The 20,716-nt window shown below is 39.4% G+C and overlaps 1 protein-coding gene across 1 annotated transcript in view; it reads right to left on the bottom strand.

Annotated features, from left to right (window-relative positions):
• LOC139722757 (uncharacterized) overlaps positions 1–16,895 on the bottom strand; it is a 55,986-nt gene extending 39,091 nt beyond the window's left edge. Inside the window, exon 1 of the mRNA XM_071634044.1 lies at positions 16,696–16,895. The gene's annotated coding sequence lies outside the window, so the exon portion shown is untranslated. The remainder of the gene's footprint in view (positions 1–16,695) is intronic.
• Between the last annotated feature and the right edge of the window lie 3,821 nt (positions 16,896–20,716).

Raw genomic sequence — 20,716 nt, forward strand, 5'->3', positions numbered from 1 at the left:
TGTTTATGAAGGTGGAAGAAAGGCATGGTCGAGTGGAAATAAGGCACCCTTAGCGGTGAAGTAGTCGTTGCAGGAGCTCTGACGTCGGGCAGGCCTATAGTCTATGTATACCTAGTGGCGAAACAAGCTTCGAAGAAGCCACTATCAATACAATCTAGTACGATTAAGTTTACATTGGACCTTATCTGTTACAGCAAATTAATTTTTAATCCTATTTTCAATCATGTACTTTTTTCACAACGACGAATCTGCGCTTTTTGCATGAGGTGAAGGCGGCATCCATTGCTGTGTTATTTTGTTGCAAGGCCCCTAGGAATAACAGTATGTAAACGACGGGGCAGATATCCCATGATACTCAGTTTGTGAATGAGAATGGCTACCGCCCAACAAATCAACGCACTATTGATAACAAGGCAACGCAATTATAATCTTAATGCGCTGGGCGCGGATTTGCAGACCTACTGGGGTTGCTCGGTCCATTGTTGAAACATTATCTCTCCTCGCAATGCTAATTTGAGAGCGCGCAAAGATCACCGGGTGTAAGCATCCGGAATCCAGCATGGACCACGAGGTACACCATCCTTGTTTTTCCATTATGACCACGTGATGACAGACTTACAGGTCAAACTGCGGGAATGGACATACCAATGCAACCCTATGAACTCTCGTGTATGGAATTTGCCAATAGCAAAGACATTCGCAATGATAAGCTAATACATACTTGTGTAATACATGTACGTCATGTATCAACTGTGTTCCTGTGTGGATACTTATGTGTGTGTGCGTTACATGTACATTATTGCACACATATATCACGTATCCTTCCATATAATTATCAAATTACTCGGTGAATTGGTTTCACTCTCACCTCAATCTCATCCTGTCGCCATGCTAGTCAATCTATGAATAAAGGCCTACATGTACTTTCACTTGACTTTGATAGACGGTCATAATGTAACAGCTTGGCAGAGAATAACATTACATTACATTTTGAGTTCGACTTTTTTTTCCAATTATAAAACAACAACAACAACAACAACAACAACACCAACAACAAATCCTACCGGCTTCCAAATGTTGCCTTATTTCTAACTTTTTTTCTACATGAAATCATCCAAAAGTATTTCGTTGCCAAGGACCTTTTATCTATGTTTTTCCCTTTACATTAATTGACAACATGTATATAACAATATCATAAGTCTATAGACCTACTGCATTGGTTTTGTAAGGACTCTGAGCTAAATTCGCCGTATGATGTGGGATTGCAGTCATACCAACCTTTGCTTGAAATGGGACTAAAATAAAATAATTGAATTTCATTACTTTAATTTCGTTTAGAATTTCTTTCACTCTTCACTCCCTCTGCGTTGAAGGATTCTGCGTTAAAAATTATTCAAGAACTCACATGCCCAAATTTTCAAGTAATATGCTTCGAAAGTGACGTCTGTGTTATTCTAGATGAAAATGACATACATACACAGACCTCGGGGTAAATTCCATGAGCATTCTAATGTATTTGAATGTAACATGGCCAGATTTTATCGTATTTCATTATGAATACATTATTATATACGGTGTTGGATATCGCCTATTTTGACATACACCATACAATGTATTGTTTGCATTTTGCTTCACTTGCTTTGACACGGACATTTCTGGATGTTGTTTTTATTGATGATATTCTAATGAAACATGCTTCTTTATTCCGTATCGGGCACGCCACAAGTTAAGTTTATAGTGATATTTACTAGTACTCCAACATCTTTTTGTGAAAATGATAACTCGAGAAATGTTGAAATAATGTTGATGATTATAATACTAATGACGATGATAATGATGATAATAATGATAGTAATGATAATAATAATAATAATAATGACAATGATAATAGCAATAACGATACTAATAATAGTAATGGTTTTCGGTTGAAGATATTAGTTTCAGTTGTCAAATACTGGAATTGAGCAATAAAGTAGTCCATGGAGGGTAAAAAAGATTTGGAAAGAAATCTGAATCGTTATCTACATTCAACACAAAAAAAGACAAGAAACACATAATGTGAATTTATTTGTTATGAACCCCTGCCTTCTTAGTTTCTTGTTTATTTTCTGCTTCCCATGGTCTTTCATTTGTTCTTTCACTACAGTTGTAGAAATGAACTGAAATGGAAATAAGGTAAAAAAATGAGATACATTCTGGAATAATAATAAGAATAATCGATTTGAATGAAAAAAACAAAAACACGAGTTTTACATTTCATATTTCATATTAACGTGAACGATTTTACGGATATTTCATTCATTAATCATCGACTGGCACTCACATCATTTTAGGCAAATATGTCTCTTTCTTATCTCCTTTAAGTACCATCGCTGACTACAAGCAACAGTGCAAATAAAATCACAGTCAACGTGTATGTAATATCGGGAACTCATTACACGAGCCTTTAATCTCTAAAAGGAAAGTTCTTGTCTGTCATTTGTCCGTTGCATTTTTTATATTTGTTATTCTTCTTCTTACTGAAAACTTTGCTCTTCTTTAGATTCTCTCGTAATGAATCCTATAGCTTTCAACCGTTTCCGTCAAGTAGCTGCTGACCTCATAAAATATTTTAAACATAACCCATCCCGATCTAATAGGCATCGTTTTCAAGAAAATCCAACACTCACCAGTGAATGGAGTCACGGTGATATACTTTGCATACTTTATCTCATAAAACCGCTAACAAGGTCGTTGTGACAACAGCGATAGATTGCTGGCATAGATTACCATTGTTTTCTGTCAGTCGTGCCAACGGGGAAATTTGTCTGAAATGATTAAAGGGCTTTTTACACTTGTAAATTTGTGCTTAGTCCCGTACCAACGGTGGGGCTAAGGGAGGCCTTAGCCCCACCGTTGGTACGGGACTATCCGTAGCCCATTTTCTGTTTACACCCGTTTTTGCCAAAGTGGGCTAGCCCCACCGATAGTCCGGTACTATCTGGCCCAGCAAAATAGCAGGGTTAGCACCGCAATTGCGGTGCCAAGCAAGAGAGTGTAAACAGAACGAAAAAATAATCCTGGGCTAAGCGACGGAGACGAAGTCCGACCCTCACTGACCAATCAGAGACGAGGTAATCAAGTGCTGCTGGTGCGTGCGTGTACGTGCACAGTACACAGCGTAATCATGAATATTCATGTGGTTTGGAAAGTACCGGACTAAGAAATATGAGTGTAAAAAGGTCGGTTTTCTCCTCTTTTCTCCCGGACAAGAGATAGTACGGGACTAATTGGCCAGTGTAATAAGTTGAAAAAATGGTACGGGACTAACGATAGTCCTGGGTCAGAGAAAGTCCGGGGTTGAGAAACACAAGTGTAAAAAGGGCTTAAGTGGATTAAGTGAATGCAGCAACTTTAATTGGAAACATCACTACAAAGGATGTTTAAAGGAAAACAAAACTCAAAGAGAAATGTGGATTGAATGAAAGCAACAACAATAGTAAAGCACATCAGTGAAATTTTGAGGAAAATCGGACAATCGATGCAAAAGTAATGAATTGTAAAAGTGTTGGTGTTGGAACCAATGGATAAGGAGATTACTGGAGTTTATGACGTCATGTGTGGACAACAATAAAAAGAAAATATAAAAGAAAATTCAACATGTTTTCACTTTCCTAGCGTACTGAAAGAGTGCTTGACTAACTGCTTTTAGAAAGCAGGTTGAATAATTGCTTCCCATATGTCAGTATCAAGTGGATGGAACATGTACTTTTCATGAAAAATTTATTTTTGTGGAATTTTCTTTATAACTTATTTTCTTGCTATTGTTGTCCACAAATGACGTCATGAACTTTATTAGTCTCCTTATCCAGTCATTGCAACGCCAAAATTTTAAAGATTCATAACTCTTGAATCGATTGTGGAATAGCGGTTGTAATTAAATTCTTTAACGTCCTATAATTACATTTCTCACGAGCCGTTCTGTTTTTGTCCGCCTGATATCCAATCTTTGAAACTATCATACATAAGGAGGTGACTACAACATACCGAGTAGAGCTAACACCTGTTTTAACGTAGGAATGGAAAAAAGTTTCATCTGGTTTGTGTCGAGGACAGGTGGCTATTTTATAATCATGTTTAGTAATATTTAACAGGTGTTTTTTTTTTTCTTCCTCCCACCATTTCCTTTACTTCCTCTAGGTATCCGCATCCGTATCAGATTCCGTATCCGTTCGTTGTCAAATGATCTACCTGTTTCCGACTTTTTCAGTGTTGATCTACTTTTGTCCGGTCAGTTGTGTTAAAAAAAAAAAAAAAAAAAAAAAGGTGATAAATATCTTCATATCACTAGTAAGCAATTAAAGCGAATGAACACGCCAGAAGGAACAGGTCGGAATATTACTCCTCGCATAACATTCTACTTTTTACACATTCTGAACAAAAGAATAGAAACAGAACAAAAATCCAAAGAACAAACAAGAAAACAAAAACAGGAAATGTCGTGAGTGTGAAAAATACATTTAGACAGTTTGTTTGTTCTTTTCTCCTTCCTCACTCGAAATTTAGGAAGCAGTCGCTGTTAAGGTTACAGAAGGGCTTTTTACACTTGTGTTTCTTAACCCCGGACTTTCTCTGACCCAGGACTATCGTTAGTCCCGTACCAATTTTTTCAGCTTTTTACACTCGCCAATTAGTCCCGTACTATCTCTTGTCCGGGGCTAAGGAGAAAACTGACCTTTTTACACTCGTATTTCTTAGCCCCGGACTTTCCAAACCACATGAATATTCATAATTACGCTGTGTACTGTACACGTACACGCACGCACCGGCAGCACTTGATTACCTCGTTTCTGATTGGTCAGTGAGGGTCGGACTTCGTCTCCGTCGCTTAGCCCAGGATTATTTTTTCGTTCTGTTTACACTCACTTGCTTGGCACCGCAATTGCGGTGCTAACCCCTGCTATTTTGCAGGGCCAGATAGTACCGTACTATCGGTGGGGCTAGCCCACTTTGGCAAAAACGAGTGTAAACAGAAAGTGGGCTAAGGATAGTCCCGTACCAACGGTGGGGCTAAGGCCCCCCCTTAGCCCCACCGTTAGTCCGGGGCTAAGCAAAATTTTACAAGTGTAAAAAGCCCTAGAGTCTTGCACGCCATTGAGATCAATCGAGGCTATATGATGCAATGAACTGTAATTCCATACGTCACAGTGTTGCAACCTGCTGACAGGATTGTAAAGGATTTTACTCTATGGTCCTCGAGGGAATCGTTTCCGCGTAGGTGTGTATTATATTCCGTCGACAAAATGCTTTCAACGTACTTGTGTGAATGGATGCGACCAGCATTCAAATCTACACTCAGCTGCCCTTGGGCATGCAATTTCCTACCACTTCTACACTCAAACAATACTTGAAATCTTCAATAATGCCACGCTATCGCTTGAGAAGATAAGAAACAAGAGACCCGCGGGTCTAGCGCTCACCTGAGTATCGCAAGTTCACCTTTTACGCAGTCACTAATCTAAATTATTCACAGCTCTACCAAAATTTGACAAGGCATTCTCAAGTGGAATATGAAAATGTACAATAAGGGCCCAATTTTTTTCAAGATTCCTTAATTTGGGGGAATTGGGGCCCCCTGGGGCCCTCTGGGTGGGGCATGGTGCCCAGTTTGATAAATTGAGATCCTGACCACCTAGGGATGCTACCTGCCAAGTTTGACAAAAATCCATCATGAGGTTTTCAGGAAGAAGATGAAAATGTACAATTCAGGCCCCCATTTGGACCCTTCCAACCACCCCCCCCCCTACCCCCAAGAGGGGCACCCCTGGATCTCCTATGAACAAACTTGAAACTACAGTCATTAATGTACTCACTCATAGTATTATCTCAGCTCTATAACTTCTGATTCTAGAGAAGATTCTTAAAGATTCCTTCATTTGGGGGGTTTGGGCCCCCTGGGGGCCCCCTGGGCGGGGCATGGTGCCCATTTTAACAAATTGAGATCGTAACCCCCTAGGGATGCTACCTGCCAAGTTTGGTGAAAATGGGTCATGGGGTTCTCAAGGAGAAGATAAAAATGTACAATTTAGGCCCCATTAGGACCCCTCCTCACCCCCCCCCCTGGGTCCCAAGGGGGGCACCCCTGATTCTGCCATGAACAAACTTGAAACTACAGTCATCAATGTGCTAACTCATAGTATTAACCTAGCTCTATCACTTCTGGTTCTAGAGAAGAAGATTTTTGCGGATTCCTTAATTTTGGGGGGGTTTGGGCCCCCTGGGGGCCCCCTGGGTGGGTCATGGTGTCCATTTTAACAAATGGAGTTCCTAACCCCCTAGGGATGCTACCTGCCAAGTTTGGTGAAAATGGGTCATGGAGTTCTCAAGAAGAAGATGAAAATGTACAATTTAGGCCCCATTAGAACCCTTCCCCACCCCCCTCCCCTGGGTCCCAAGGGGGGCACCCCTGATTCTGCCATGAACAAACTTGAAACTACAGTCATCAATGTACTAACTCATAGTATTAACTTAGCTCTATCACTTCTGGTTCTAGAGAAGAAGATTTTTACAGATTCCTTAATTTTGGGGGGTTTGGGCCCCCCTGGGGGCCCCCTGGGTGGGGCATGGTGCCCATTTTAACAAAATGAGTTCCTAACCCCCTAGGGATGCTACCTGCCAAGTTTGATGAAAATCGGTCATGGGGTTTTCAAGAAGAAGATGAAAATGTAAAAAGTTTACGCACGACGCACGACGGACGACGGACGACGGACGACGCACGACGCACGACGCACGACGCACGACGCACGACGGACGCCGGACGAAGGGCGATCGCAATAGCTCACTTGAGCCTTTGGCTCAGGTGAGCTAAAAATGGGCGGGGCATGTTCAGTTTTAAGGAAACATGATCTTTAATTCCAGCCCCTATACAGATTATGCTTATGATTAGTGCCCCCCCCCCCGAAAGAAATATATATATATATATATATACATATATATATATATATATATATATATATATATATATATATATGTTTTGAAGTCAGTAGAGTCATTACCGATAAAGAATTGTGAAGACTTTAAGTAGCAATGACTTTTGGGGTTGATCAGTCTTCTTTCCTACACAAGTAGTAGTAGCGCAGTAGTAGTTACAGTAGTAGTAGTAGAAGTAGTGGTATAATAATGATATTAGTAACAGTTGCAATGGTAAGGATGATGATAATGATAATGAGATATTGGACATGATATGAATCATTAACGCCAAAGAATTATTGAGAACACTTTAATAGAGAAATTAATTTGGGGGTTGACCAGTCTTCTTTTCAACACAAGTAGCATTAGTCTTGTAGAAGCAGAAGTTGCAGTAACAGTAGTAACAGAAGTAGTAGTAGTAGTAGTAGTAGCAGTAGTAGTAGTAGAAGTAGTAGAAGTGGTATAATGATAATGATTATAGTTACAGTGATGACAAGGATGATGATAATGATAATAACATATTGGATATGGATTACTTGTACAAAAAGAATACGAGATTGGAAAAAAAAAGTAAGCCAAAAAATGTGTGTCAACATAAGTAATTGTCATATTTTTGAATTTCTTTTTTTTTTAGACACCGTATCAAGTCTGAGCAATCAAAAGTGTATCTTACATGTATATTTTGATCAAAAACATTTAAGTAGTAAGTAAAGATCTACTCCTTTGATACGAAAAAATAGCATAATCAAAATTGAAAACAAAGTGATTTTTTGTGGGAAATACAGAAATGCTACAATATTCACAGTTGTTATTTTAACCCTTTATTTCATTGCATACCTATCTAAGGATCTTCTCGTTTACTTATTTTCTTCTACACAATTTGGACGGAAGCTGTGGTACAGCAGTAAACGAACTGAGAGAAAATAAAACAAAGTTTCCGTAGGGGACTTTCTTGTAACTACAAGGAGCACTGCCTTGACCTTTGACCCTAGCCAGCCAATCGTGCCGTTGCCTCTGGCAAGAAATTCCTATTCGTCTAATATTTTCCTTCGTCAGTACATTCTTATGAGGCAAAGCCCTATTATGTACTCATATTCACAGTTCACATATCATATGTGACTGTGCACCTCGAAACGAACATAAAGTCGCACACACTGAGTTTGCGTGAGGACTGAAAATAAGTGAAATGGGTCAACCTAGCCGAACTTGACTTTTTAATATTTTCTGAAAGAGCGGGTCTTCTTTTACATTATGCTAAAATTTGGTATCATAAAACAGGCAGGAAAGTGTGTTTTTTAGCAGTTTATCTCGAACATTTTTGGTAGAATAGTGTGGTTAGGTGTGTCTTTAGAATCCTTTTTTCATTTCTAAAAAAACCTTGTCCACCTCTTCATTTTCAACTCTAATAACTTTTGAAAAGATAGTGCTACTGCTTTGAAAGTTGTCATTAATTATGGACAGAATGTGTTAATGAGGCATGCTTAATTTCAGTTTAATCTGATAATCCCTTCATTGTTGTTACTCTGGTGGTTTACTTCCTGCTTTTTGTCCCATTCATCACACAACCAGCACGGTTTGGTAAAGATTAAGCGCTTGAATAGACACTGTACTTCAGAGCCTCTTTTCTCAGTTCACACTTTTCCTGAGTTTGTGCTTTCTTTCCAATATTTAGATAGGTTAGGAGAGTCCATCTGATTTGAATTATACATCATTTTAAAGCTTAAGGTCTGCTCTTTCAGAATGTGGTCTTATCTAAAAATTCATGTCTGGCGACTTTTTGTTTGTTTTGAGGTGCAGGGTCACATATTATCACGTTTGCTAAACGGGAGTGCCAGAGTTAAGCCAGCTGCTCAGAGGTCACGAAACTGCGCGCGCAAAATTGTCACGGTGCATGTTGTACTGTACTAGGAGTCGATATCTTGAAGTCATGGGCTGGGCTGGTATTCTGTCGGAATATCTACATTGTGACTTACATACCCACCAGCGACTTTTGCGTTCATTACTACATAATCATAGGAAAATAGCATTGGCTTTTCTTTCAGGAAACAATGGAAACTACACGGGTACGCCACTGCATGCACGTGACGGTATCTGCGTAGTCCGAGACGTCCAGGCTGGACAATCAAATCGAATTGATATCATGCATTTTAATCATGTGGGCCTACTCTGTGTAGCACAAATCTTCTATCCAGAACGCCCTAGATGTTGTTGTTGTTCATTTTCCATCTGTGAAGATGGCTGGATAGCCCATATTCAGCTACACTAAGCTGGTCTTCCATGGGCTCCAGTTGGATGTGGGGTGGGACCACTTCACCGGGTTAGACACCCTGCTCTTTTCGATGAATGAATGAAGCGGGATCTTTTACGTGCATGAGCTGTGACTCTCTCATACACGGGACCTCCATTTTATGTCCTATCCGAGGGACAGAGTGTTTTGCCTCTTGCCAGAGGGGACGGTATGTTTACACACGACATTGCTCAGTCCAGACTCGGGTTCGAACCCGGGCCGCGTGATCGTGAGGCAGACGCGCTACCGACTGAGCCAACTCACCGCCCTAATATTATATTAATAATACTAATACTATATTATGAATACTAATACTATATTATGAAGAATTTTATCGCAAAAACGATCTCACTCCATTCTTGTTGAGTTGGAATATCCGCGATTAAAGTTGCTAAAATCAAAGAAAACAATAAGAAAATACAGGATATTTTTCAATCATCACTTCTAATTTATTCCTTGTTTCAAGGCATTTCTGGAATGTTCAATTTTCCTCTGTCTGATGATGGACTTGAATATTTTAAAAATGTTTAAAAATGGCGCTTACTTCATTTTGCCATAAAACTCTACATTTTTCGTTATTGCTGCCATAAAGGGGCCTCATGAATCATTCAAGTATTCTATTCCAGCAATGACAGGCACGAGGATTAAACCAACATTTTGAAAAATCAAACCTAAATCATCTCTAAAACGTCAGTGATTATAATAATGCAATACTAATAGACCCTTTGTGTATTCTTAATACCCCCCCCCCCCCCTCACCCCCGATGCCTTTCTCACGGATCTCTCTTACGGGCCTCTCTCTCTCCCTCTCTCATAGTTTGTACTCTACTCATCTCAGTTTTTGGAGTCAAAGGGGGCCTGAGTTTTCGATCCTAGCAGAATCTTCGTCAGAGGCAAACATTTAATGACAAACAGGCAGGGAGAGCAATCCCACATACATGTATAAGGACTTCACACAACAAGAACAGTCAGGGACAGGCTGGGGACACAGAACAAAGGACAGTTTTTAATCCAAATTTCATTCATATACTGGCTGTCCTTGACATTACGTAAATTGCATCTGGATAAAGGCTGTGTGGTCTTCCTCCCCCCCCCCCCCCTCTCTCTCTCTCTCTCCCTCTCTCTCAACCTACAGGATACAGCCTCCCTAGAGCCTCATGAACTCAGTCTACCATTACAGTGATCACAAAGAACGACGAGCTGAACTAACCTTGACTATAACCACAGCACACCACATTAACGCAAATTAGATCGGAATATTAATGTAATCAGCACGATACGTCTCTAAAATGAATTTGCGGCATCCCCGCCAAGCACTAGTCTGGCTACCAGACCGTCGGCTCGCACTTATTTCCATACCAGAATATTAACGCCCTCTAACGACAAAACTTGAGAAGTAGCAGGTTCAGGTGGATAGTTTGCCTTCGGCAAAGGAATCGACTTCGTCGCTGCGGAGACGGCATTTTGTAAAACAAGTACAGTTGGCAAAGGGTCTGGAAACCAGACTACGCAAGCACAGACATCTAAAACATTGCAGATCACTACGTAGATGGACGCACTCACATCTAACGCTAAGAGGATATTGATAGACTCTTTTTGGTTCAGCGCACATTTCCCACCCTCCACCCCTAGGCTTGTCTCCTGATGAAGCGCGTGCCGTAATGTGCGCATGAATACACTGCCAATCATCACGTGCCACCCCCCCCCCCCCCAACGTGGCTATCATTTCACTTCCCTGGTGAATAAAATGCATCTAGGGACCTTAATGACTCCAATACACCTACAGTCGGCCTCAATGGCCTTCACTTCTATCGGATGCACTTTTAAATTGAGTTGTTTAAGACCTTGAAAGTTGGCATCCGCTACGAGAGTATTATAGAGCAAGAGAAAATTCTCAACATGAACGACAACGAACGGATGCATCAAAAACAGTCGAAGGTCAGGCACGGAAGTGAAAATATAGAATAAATAATACAGTTTCATTTCTATTAGAAATATCTCCAGCATATTTCGGTTGGTATATACCTAACCATAAAAAAATATGCCTACAATAATATTGAACAAGAACATGGCAATTACTACAATGGTATGATTAATGTTTGAGCCTTTTTTTTTTTGTTTACCTTTACCGGTAAACATATTTTCATTTATCTTGTAGTGTTGTTGTTGTTGTTGTTGTTGTTGTTGTTGAGTTCATATTATGCTGTTTATAACCAGTAACATTACCGTTACACTAGCAAAGTAAAAATGATTGAAAAGTAGAATAGAAAAGTACAAGGGGTTATAAAGTACCTACATTCGCCATTATTTTGCTTTTCAAGGCAGGTTTTTAATCTTGAAATGGTTCATTATTATTCAATCTTTAAATGCAGTCGATTAGTCATACATAGCAGACAGCATGCTGTTGTACATGACGGATTTCCATATCTGACTGTGTTGCATTTCAGTTGTAGATTCAATCTGCATTAACCGACGACAGCTGTTTTTATTCTGTTTGAAAAATTTTCTAATCTTTTATCGTCTCTGGTTAGATAAAACAAACCGCAGTTGTCATTATAGGCCTATATGGGTAATAGCCTTAAGGAGGACGGCCTCACTTCCACAAACACGACAGAGCTTGATTAACAAGAAATGATTTTCATTTAATTCGCTGCACAAAATGTAGACAAAGGAACGTTGAGCGGATTAGCAATGAATGCGAAGCTAATGGCGGTATAGTGTTATTTTACTACACCTACTGACTTTCCGCTCCTTCAAGTACCAGCGACATTGGTAACTAGTGCACATAAAATGAAATTGGACCTTGATGGACTCTACAAAAGGACAATTAAGGTAGACGTATTGTCGGGGGGGGGGGGGGATTGGGATACTCGTAATTCATATCAGGATAAACTCTGATCTTACAGCCACTTTCACTCTGTCTTCCGGGATAGGGTTGTTTTTCTTGTCAGTCATTGTTCGTTCGTTTGTTTTACCCTTTCAAACGTTGCCTTTAAAATTGTCGCGTACTATTGTGAGAGCTAAAATACTCCAAATCTCCCGAGGGAGGCTGAAAGGGAGGGCGAGACAAGTAAAAATACAAAGTGAAAACAAACAAACAAACAAACAAACAAACAAACCAAAACACTCTATCATGATTTCTTTTAGTGTCATTTGTACGGGTAGCCGAATTTCTCGATCGATCTTCGTAGCTGGCATACATATTGCTCTCCAAAAAATATACTGTAGGACGGTTACAATAACGACGATGGTAATTAACGCCCATCGGTTCCTTTTCCGTGTTCCTCCACTTTCATGTCCACGTTCAATATGATACAAAACATTGGAGACTCGAGCACAGCGTATAGGTTTACATTGTCAAGAGAGCAGGCACAATGATATATTATTACAACAAAACTGAATCGACGAGTTCTAATAGCAGCAATACGTATATTATACGTATATCATTGTACCGTCGCTATCGACGTTATCTATTGTAAGTACTTAAAGGGGGAGTATAGCTACATTGCAATAGAGGTAAAGAGTCCTTGTAAAATTCCGTTTTATATTGCATCATTGTCGTGCTCTACTTTGGAGGGGCAGGAGTTCCATCTCAATAGCTCTTTGCAAAGTACAAGGTGTGGCTTTAATCTAAGGGCTGTCGATTGGATACTGCAATAGCAGCTGAAGCAACAACAGCAACAATAGAGAGAAACAACCTCACATTGCGGGACATGTTGAGTCAATGGGAAGCAATACGCTGAACACTGGGGATCCTGTGACGAATAGGTCACAGATTGGACGGGGGTCACTAAGTTCTAGCTCCAACAACAACCTCGTGGGGTGCTGATTCGGCTTGCTCCCACCACGCATCTATACGTATAAATGAATATTCTAGTAGGATGCTTCAAACAGAAATGCGAGTACAGCAAATACATGGAACTGGATGAATAGAACTAAGGATGTTAGACAATCTGCTACGAGAGTATTATAGAGCAAGAGAAAATTCTCAACATGAACGACAACGAACGGATGCATCAAAAACTATTATGCTGTTTATAACCCGTAACATTACCGTTACACTAGCAAAGTAAAAATGATTGAAAAGTAGAATAGAAAAGTACAAGGGGTTATAAAGTACCTACATTCGCCATTATTTTGCTTTTCAAGGCAGGTTTTTAATCTTGAAATGGTTCATTATTATTCAATCTTTAAATGCAGTCGATTAGTCATACATAGCAGACAGCATGCTGTTGTACATGACGGATTTCCATATCTTACTGTGTTGCATTTCAGTTGTAGATTCAATCTGCATTAACCGACGACAGCTGTTTTTATTCTGTTTGAAAAATTTTCTAATCTTTTATCGTCTCTGGTTAGATAAAACAAACCGCAGTTGTCATTATAGGCCTATATGGGTAATAACCTTAAGGAGGACGGCTAAGATTGCTCACTTCCACAAACACGACAGAGCTTGATTAACAAGATATGATTTTCATTTAATTCGCTGCACAAAATGTAGACAAAGGAACGTTGAACGGATTAGCAATGAATGCGAAGCTAATGGCGGTATAGTGTTATTTTACTACACCTACCGACTTTCCGCTCCTTCAAGTACCAGCGACATTGGTAACTAGTGCACATAAAATGAAATTGGACCTTGATGGACTCTACAAAAGGACAATTAAGGTAGACGTATTGTCGGGGGGGGGGGGGAATTGGGATACTCGTAATTCATATCAGGATAAACTCTGATCTTACAGCCACTTTCACTCTGTCTTCCGGGATAGGGTTGTTTTTCTTGTCAGTCATTGTTCGTTCGTTTGTTTTACCCTTTCAAACGTTGCCTTTAAAATTGTCGCGTACTATTGTGAGAGCTAAAATACTCCAAATCTCCCGAGGGAGGCTGAAAGGGAGGGCGAGACAAGTAAAAATACAAAGTGAAAACAAACAAACAAACAAACAAACAAACAAACCAAAACACTCTATCATGATTTCTTTTAGTGTCATTTGTACGGGTAGCCGAATTTCTCGATCGATCTTCGTAGCTGGCATACATATTGCTCTCCAAAAAATATACTGTAGGACGGTTACAATAACGACGATGGTAATTAACGCCCATCGGTTCCTTTTCCGTGTTCCTCCACTTTCATGTCCACGTTCAATATGATACAAAACATTGGAGACTCGAGCACAGCGTATAGGTTTACATTGTCAAGAGAGCAGGCACAATGATATATTATTACAACAAAACTGAATCGACGAGTTCTAATAGCAGCAATACGTATATTATACGTATATCATTGTACCGTCGCTATCGACGTTATCTATTGTAAGTACTTAAAGGGGGAGTATAGCTACATTGCAATAGAGGTAAAGAGTCCTTGTAAAATTCCGTTTTATATTGCATCATTGTCGTGCTCCACTTTGGAGGGGCAGGAGTTCCATCTCAATAGCTCTTTGCAAAGTACAAGGTGTGGCTTTAATCTAAGGGCTGTCGATTGGATACTGCAATAGCAGCTAAAGCAACAACAGCAACAATAGAGAGAAACAACCTCACATTGCGGGACATGTTGAGTCAATGGGAAGCAATACGCTGAACACTGGGGATCCTGTGACGAATAGGTCACAGATTGGACGGGGGTCACTAAGTTCTAGCTCCAACAACAACCTCGTGGGGTGCTGATTCGGCTTGCTCCCAACACGCATCTATACGTATAAATGAATATTCTGGTAGGATGCTTCGAATAGAAATGCGAGTACAGCAAATACATGGAACTGGATGAATAGAACTAAGGATGTTAGACAATCTGTTCGGATTTTTAACCCGTTCCATACTGAATTCTGAAATGGCAATAGACTTAATACACAGGCCACCAGGTACCCGTATGGAAAGGGTTAAGAAAACATTTCAATATCATGAGGTCAGATAAACCGACAAATGAAGAGCAAAATCTTAATCTTCCAGTTTTGTGAAGTGTCAACATTCATTGAGCCTTTAAAGGCATTGTTGACCGTTGGGAGCAGTGATTAAAAAAAAGAAAATGTCCGAGTTATCACATTTGATGCATATGTGGAGGTAAATTGTATAACAAAACATAATACGAGCTAAAGAAATTAACAATAAAACATAAAATATACGGAGATATTACTATTGTTTATCAGTATACCATAAATGTACACTGTTTATCATAGAAAATAATTTACTATGACTATTGTTCACTTTTTGTATATTTAACAATATTAATTTTACTGAATAGCATTTTTACATTAGTTGCTCTTATTCCTAACTCACATTTTGGAATTATTCTAAAGCACTTAAGCTGAGTTTTTGTTTCATCTGCAAACGGTAAATAATGCATTTAACTGAAATACAATTTTAATAATTCTCTGTTCCTTCATGAAGAGCGGGTCAAGTGATGTTAACTCGCGTTTTATCTCGATACAAGCCATTCAAGACAACTTTAACACTGTAATGCCTACTCTAAAATCTCCCAGAATAAGAGGACGCTCTTTTGGTTACATGGATAGATAAACAACTAAATCATATCAGTTATATATCAGTTATAATTATCACAATGTAGTAGTGACAGATATCGTATCATTATTCATACTGGAATAAATAGAGCGGAAGATGGCCGGAAGGTCCCACTTGTCTTAACACAGGGCAGATTGTGAAGATTGGCCGTCACGGACACAGAGACACAGAGACACACAGACACACACAGACACACACATACACACACACACACACACAGAGACTCCAACCCCAAGCACCTTCTGATCTGGAGATTCTCCCGCCTGAAACCCCTAAAAAACGGGAGACTCCAAGTTGATATGCGCGAAACGTGAAGTTCCTTGCGTTCGGGGCCCTGGAAGCTCTAGGGTTCAAGATGCTCTCTCGTGCTATCTAAGGCTTATTTTTCAACATACAGTGGCCATAAGTAAGAAATCCTTTCTAACGGGAGAGACAGAGCCAGGGCGGGAGAAATCAAATCTCAAGCGGGAGAACGGGAGATTTTGCAAAAATGGGCTTTCGGTGGGAGATCTCCCGTCGAAAGCGGGAGCGTTGGAGTCTCTGCACACATACACACACACTCATACACACAGCTTTCGTGCGGTATATGCGGTATGTCTGGTGTGCCTTACGGCTATCTTCCTATTTTTGAGTATGTATGTGTGTGTGTGTGTGTGTGTGTGTGTTTGTGTGTGTGTGTGTGTAAGTGTGTGTGAGGGTGTTGATGTGTCACGGAGAGTAAAAGAGTGCGCCTCAAGAAAGAAACAGACAAATGAAAAGAAACAGATCGAGATATTTCAAATATAACATGAAACGAAATCACCATTTTCCGAGTCTTCGGAGGATTTGCCAACATCGATATCACCTATTGTGCATGTACTTCTTATACGATTATGTTGTTGTTGTTTTGTTAAAACAGTTTATGTAAGGGAGAAATACATGGAGAATCCGAATGGGAACTTACCGCACAAATGTCGTTCCAAAATGCACCAAAGAAATAGTTTTCTTGCAGCTAGAAGCGCGCTTGAAGCCGGGATGGGTGCGGCGGAGGTCTGTGGCTGGCGAGCAGGCGATATACAGCAGCGGGCTACGAGACTGACTCTGCTTTCCCTTCGCTTTCGCTCACAGTATTTATCCAACCAGCACTCAGTCGACCACACCCTGCAGTCCTGTGAAATCATCTTGCAGTTTGTCAGACATGTCAGAGGAAGACACACTGTTTTGCGTGCGCACGCACACGCAAGGACGGTTTGATAGGCTGGTAGCGGTATTAACGCCAACAACTTCAGGTTGTAACTGTTGAAAGACAACGCAAGTTGGGATTACTTCACTTCGCATTGCAAGATGTATTGAAGATATGTTTGTTTGTTTGTTTGTTTGTTTGTTTGTCTGTTTGTTTGTTTGTTTCTTTGTTTTTTTTTCTCACAGAACCAAAACAAGATTCAGGCTGTCGGAAACTTCAGGAAATTATTCGCTGTTCCCCGCTAACTTTGCAAAAATACAAAATCCCGTGCGTGATCCTTGCATAGTTGAGCAAGTGAACAGAATATTATTATGGCCATTTTATTCACCATCAGACATTCCTAGCAGTACTAAACTTATATCGATGTTGAATTCGAGAAGTCTGTACATTGTCGATTCCTCATCAAGTAGACATATCGGTTTAGTTACTCTTGTAGGCCTACACCACAAGGTAAGATTTCATTTCCATACCATGACTTTAACCTTTTCCGTGCACAAATTTCACATAAATGTACCTATTGACAAGACGCACAGATGGTAATTGATAATCACAGAGCAAGATGGGACAGACGGATTAGTAGACGTTTAATGAAAATCAGACTTTAGGTTAAGAATCTTACATGAATTTGGAACATCCAAACTTTCCAAAGTCAGGGTCACTGTATCAGTGATGTTATAGAGCTGCAACCCAAAATCCAGATTGATTCTTTTAAAAACGTTTCTATCTCTTTTACCTGAAAGCAGTAGGAATACGAATTACTCAAATGTCTTACATTATGTTTGAATTTACTGACACATTGATAACATACAACCCTTTTAATAACAGTTGCATGTTTATTTAAGGTATATTCGAGGGTTTTAAAGGGAATAATGTTGAAACACTATTAATGCAAGAGGAAGGACAGGTTTTTAACAATTAACAATACAATATATGTTTGGTTTTTTTTTTTTTTCATTCAACGCCAAATCTATTGTCGCTTCAATGTGATATATCATTAGAATTACACAAGAATGATAATGATAAAAAAAGGAAATTCTATTAAAAATAATTTGCCTAGGAGAGAGCAATTGATTACAACTTTGCAGCGGTGATAAACCTGTACCAAGATATACCTGCAACAAGTCATTTCAATCTGGCCGTTTTAAAACACAGCAAAGATTTCTAAACTCCTGTCATGTTACTAGAGAAACCTTAAACTTAAATAGCTTCAAATTTCCTAAATAGTTCAAGTGTTGTTATGTCAGTGTGTTTTCATCCAAACGTCTCAAAGGGGTTTCCAATCTAAAATGCATAGAGCAGAATGGATAGACAAGCTACAAAAATGAAATAACACTTTAAAGAGGTTCTAAACGTATCATTAGATTATCACGTTTAGATATGTATTGTCTTTAATTGCTTTGAATATCAGGTGGCGGCGGCGGCATCCAGCCTAAACTCCGGCCCTTTTCTAATGTTCTTACCGAGGCCAGCTTCGCCGCTCTCTTGTGTGTGTGTGTGTGTGTGTGTGTGTGTGTGTGTGTGTGTGTGTGTGTGTGTGTGTGTTTGTGTTATTGTGCTTTAATGTTTTTAATATTTTATTTTTTTACATTTCGTTGTTTGTGTTCGCCTTTTGTGCGTTTTTTTAATTCAAATTTAAATGAAGTAGGGCAACTGTGCTATAAAAGAGTCAATGTTTTCTGAAAAATAGGAAATAATCACGCTTTCAAAATGACAGTATGAAGAAATGATGATTGTGTTCTGTGTAAGGTAAAAGTACTATTTGTTAAGATAACTTTCTTACAAAGTGTAGTCAAAAGTAAGTTGGAATCAAATTGCTCATGATAACAAACATTATAGTTTTGTTTTTCCAGTTCGAAATGAAATCCCATGTCATTGTTTATTGTTTAAAGGGGAAGGCTAGTAACTGATCAGTGGGAATCAGTGGAAATGCTGGGAGATGATTGTTTTAATCCTTATGGGATTCATTCAAGAGTTCGTTGTATATCTATTGTTGTTTGAAAATGATTTGCTTCAGAATGGTCTCATTTTCAAGTAATGTGCAGTGTAATGTTTCCAGGTTAGCCTCCCTGGTCAGTGACGGAGCATTAATCTGCACATTACTTGAATATGAGACCGTTCTGAAGCAAATTATTTTCACACAACAATAGATATACAATGAACTCTTGAATGAATCCCATAAGGATTGGAACAATCATTTCCCAGCATTTCCACTGATTCCCACTGATCAGTTACTAGCCTTCCCCTTTAAACAACTGTCTGGGAATATGATGCAGACCCCACTTTTTTTTTTCGTTTATTTTGTTAGTCTCATTTTTTTTTCTTTTTTATTACTTTTGAAGGTTTTCTATCTAAATTGAGATATGTCATTTAATCTGTGATAATATGTATCGATACTCCTTTTTATGTCATTCAAGGCCTTGCAGACAAAGTAGGTTTGCGGAAGCAAATTGTTGTGATTAATTATATAATATAAACTGAAAATGAAACTGTATTGATATCTGATTTCTTCACATTAGATTTTAGCTATAGAGTAGAATTTTACGTTTAATCAAAAGCTGCTGAGGACTATTCCCGAGAATAGTGCGACAGGTGTCTATGGGAAATGCGTGCTGTATTGAAAATCACTGATCCTCAATGAGTAAAGTCCGTTTTTTTTTTAATTTTTATTCGTGATCGGAGAGAGGGAACTGAAGTACAATGGGGAGGACATGCTTCACGAAGCAGTGTAACCTTGGTGACAGCTCGTGACCTTGGCAACATGCAGTGAGGCTGACAGGCACACACATACACACAAGCACACACACACGCACACACATACACATACACACACACCACATATTTATACACACATTCACAGCTCATCTTGCTTCATCGACCTCATGATTTAAACTGTACTTTCAAACACAAATTAACATGTCTCATGATCTGTATAATGAAGAGCTTGCTTCCAAAAGACGCTAAATTCATTGGAGAATGATGGATTTAGGACCATTTGGAAGCAAACTCTTCGCATGTCCTTCAACCCTTGAGTATCACAACAGGATGGCAACTTTGAAACGACTTTGGTTTTATTGGCAGAGAGACAAAATTCGTTGTCTCGTTATAAAACAGCTTTTAGAATGTAAATGTCTTATATTTTTGTTAAATTTACCTAAAGTAAAGTGGTTGTGTGTACTTGTTCCACCCGTGTGTACACGTCCAAGTATGAGTGTGTAATTATGTGTGTGTAGGTCTGTCTTTTTCTCTATGCGTGTGAATACGCGTTTGTGCATTTCTGAGGGGATGCTAAACATTACAGAGATGGATGTGATGCACAGTCACATCTATCAGCAAAATTAAATGCGAATAAAGAAAATGAATTCAGTTTATTTTTCACTACTATGCAAGGTTACTTCTCAACAACGTAAATGAACATCATCAAGCAACGAACAGTGATGCAACTGGAATTGATCAACTGTTTTGTCTCCTAGCAAGGGAGTGCAATTGATATGGAAGTATAACTCCAGTGTGTTTAAAACGGAACACAAGCAATATTGTATGCGCCGGAAATGGGTGAGATACGATAAGGATAATTATATCTCGACACTTTAGCCTTCTTATCGCACTGAAGCAGGAAGTAAGGGTGAAAAATATATATTACTCTTTTGCATTAATAAAGTATCGCTAATTGCTTCATTTCTCCTTTTTTTTTTTGGACGGGGGGGGGGGGGGGGGGGGGGGGGCTGGAGGGGAATACAAGGCC

This window comes from Diadema antillarum, unplaced genomic scaffold, assembly GCF_040938485.1.
Source record: "Diadema antillarum isolate AM-2024a unplaced genomic scaffold, OU_Dant_1.0 scf00000170, whole genome shotgun sequence".
NCBI lineage: Eukaryota > Metazoa > Echinodermata > Echinoidea > Diadematoida > Diadematidae > Diadema > Diadema antillarum.